The sequence below is a fragment of the Chenopodium album genome, chromosome 10, assembly GCF_948465745.1.
Source record: "Chenopodium album chromosome 10, dcCheAlbu1.1, whole genome shotgun sequence".
Taxonomy (NCBI): domain Eukaryota; kingdom Viridiplantae; phylum Streptophyta; class Magnoliopsida; order Caryophyllales; family Amaranthaceae; genus Chenopodium; species Chenopodium album.
In genome coordinates this window covers 40,714,944-40,717,770 of record NC_137843.1, presented here as the reverse complement: position 1 = coordinate 40,717,770, position 2,827 = coordinate 40,714,944, and the positions used below count along the sequence as shown (strand labels likewise).

The 2,827-nt window shown below is 38.5% G+C and overlaps 1 non-coding gene across 1 annotated transcript; it reads left to right on the top strand.

Annotated features, from left to right (window-relative positions):
- Positions 1-1,540: 1,540 nt before the first annotated feature.
- On the top strand, positions 1,541-1,646 carry LOC145565740 (small nucleolar RNA R71). The gene has a single exon (XR_014095121.1). It is a non-coding gene; the product is annotated as a small nucleolar RNA R71 (small nucleolar RNA).
- Positions 1,647-2,827: the final 1,181 nt, after the last annotated feature.

Genomic DNA, 2,827 nt, shown 5'->3' with positions numbered 1-2,827 from the left:
CACACAAGGCATTCTCGATTTGCATTTTGTAAATGGCACAAGGGATGGAAAAAATTTCGGGGTCTTTTAGCTTAGGTGGCATCTTGTTCATTATGATTGCGCTATAATTCTCGGTCAAGTTCACCGTCTCTGCACCATCACAAGTCCTCCTACCGCTCAAAATGTCTTTGAGGAATTTTGCGTAGTTGAGCATTTGGGTGACAACTTCGGTAAATGCTAGAGAAAGGTGAAGTTGCTGAGCATGTCAATAAATCTTCCAAATTGTTCATCTAACTTGTGTCTTATGAATTTTTGTGGGTAAGGAAGCTTGGGTTTCACAATTTCTTTCTCCACTCTCACCTCACTAGGCTTCTCAATCTCAACCTTACTCAAAGATGCACCATCTCTCTCATCTTCCACCAAAACCTCTTTTGTGGCCTCCTTGGTCTCACTCTTCCTAGGAAAACTCTCCTCAATAACTTTACCACTCCTTGTGACAATAGCATTGACCGGTCTCTTGGGATCTAGGCCTTGGGAAGGTAAAGAAGAAGGACTAGCATGATCTTTTAAAGCATTAGCAAGTTGAGAAATTTGGTTTTCAAGCATCTTATTATGATTCATCATTTCATTAAATTTCTTGTCACTTACGGCCATGTAAGTGTTCAACAACTTTGTTTGGTTTTCAATGATTTCTTCCAAATTGGTTCTATGAGAAGAAGAAAAGGTTTGAACATAGGAATTATCATTTTGGGTCTTTGGAGCAAAACCGGGTGAGGGACCCCTTTAAGAGTTATTTTGAAAATTTCTCCTATTTTGATTGTTCCAATTACCTCTACCTTGATCATAGTTACCATAACCTTGGTTATGATTACCATAATTTTGGTTATGATTTTGGCTACTATAACCTTGGTTGTTATAGTTACCTCGGGAATTTTGGTTCCCATGGTTCCTATTACCAACACCTTGGTTGTAGTTGTCAAAATTGCCATGGTTGTTGTAATTCCTATTCCATTAACCTCTTTGATTCTCAAACCTAGAATCATTATTATTTGACACATAGCTCACATGCTCATTCACATTTCCATCTTGATCATCACAAACATCTATACACGTATGAGGGCAATTAGACATCATGATCATACGATCTACAATCATCACAAAACAAGCATCCACTAGGCATGTTACTAGAAGAGGGAGGGGGTTGAGAATTAGAAGACATACCTCTCCCCTTAGATTGGGAGGGAAGACTTGAAACTTAGTAGGTAGCACTTTCCAACTTCGCCTTGATAGCGGACATCTCCTTCCCCAAGTTTGTCATTTGTGAGGATAGATTGTTGATTCATTTAGATGATCAATCGAGTACACCGAAGAGCTACTCTTGCTAGTTGACTCTCTTTCTCCATCTTGCCAATCTCTATAATACCTCACTACGTCTTCAATTATGTCTACTACTTCCTCTTCCGTTTTATTCACGATAGGACCTCCGACTCCTTCATCTAAACATGATTTTCCTTAAGGACTAAGGCCTCCATAGAAAATTTAAATAATTTGGTAAGTAGGAATTCTGTGGTGAGGACATTCTCTTTGATACTCTTTGTATCTCTCCCATGCTTCTTAGAGACTCTCACTACACTTTTGCTTGAAACCTTGAATCAAAGCTCTAGCCTCCGTCGTTTTCTTTTGTGGATAGAAACGGGATAGAAACTCCTTGGTCACTTCATCCCATGTCCTTAGAGAATTCGGCTTGAATTCCTTGTCTAGCCATTCCATGGCACGCCCTATGAGGGAAAAGGGAAAAAGTTTGAGGCGGATGAATTCTTGGGAAATTCCATTCATCTTGATAGTATTGTAATATTTTTCGAACTCCTTGAGATGATTAGCGGGCTTTCATGGTTGGCCCCGCTAAATTGTCGCCTCTCTATCAAAGTGATCATTACCGGTCTTATTTCAAAGTCATTTGCCGGTATTTTAGGTGGAGCAATCCCACTCTCAAATTGTTCCTCTTGTTGTGGTTCTTCTTCACTTGAAGTGCTAGGGCTCAAAGATCGTCTAGCACCCCTTAACCTTGCAATAGTTCTCTCAATTTCCGGATCAAATGGCACTAGTGACCGACCAAGTGCTCTATGCATAAAATCTCAAAAGAAATGGTTAGTAGCACGGCTACAAGTGTAGCCTAAAAGAAAATCCTTTTGTATTTTCAATTAAAGATGAAATAGACTCAACAACTATAACAAAGTACCAATATCATTCCCCGACAACGACGCCATTTTTGATGTAGGGAAAAGTAGGTCGCTTTCTACCCTTTCCTAAAGCCAAACAAAATTTATAAACACTCGACCAACCTAATACGAGTATATGGTAAGTTAAGGGTCAAACCCAAAGGAATGAGTAGGTGCAAGCTATAACCTAGGTCAAGCTACTTCAAAGATTGTAGAAAGATATGGTTGGTAACTGAGGTATCGAGAAGGCTAGATAAATCGAGAAATTCAATATACTATACACTAGGGATATAGGTTCCACATGCAAGTTCAATGATTATGCTAATTGAAGGATCACTCAATCAATTCAAACATTACAAAGGACAAACAATAGTTACAACCAAAGGAATCCAGAAGCTATCTCCTATAAACCAAAATAGGGTTCAATATGAATGGCTAACTAGGAAAATCACAATCAAATTCAATCAATTAAAGCAATTCTCAAATCAAGGGTTCATGTCATTGAAATTTGCAATGCAATCTAGATTAATCTTATAGGTTGATCACTCCTAGTCCAATTAATCACATGCACAACTATGTCAACCAATTTAATTGCAACAATTCAATCAATAAAGGATCATCAACTAGCA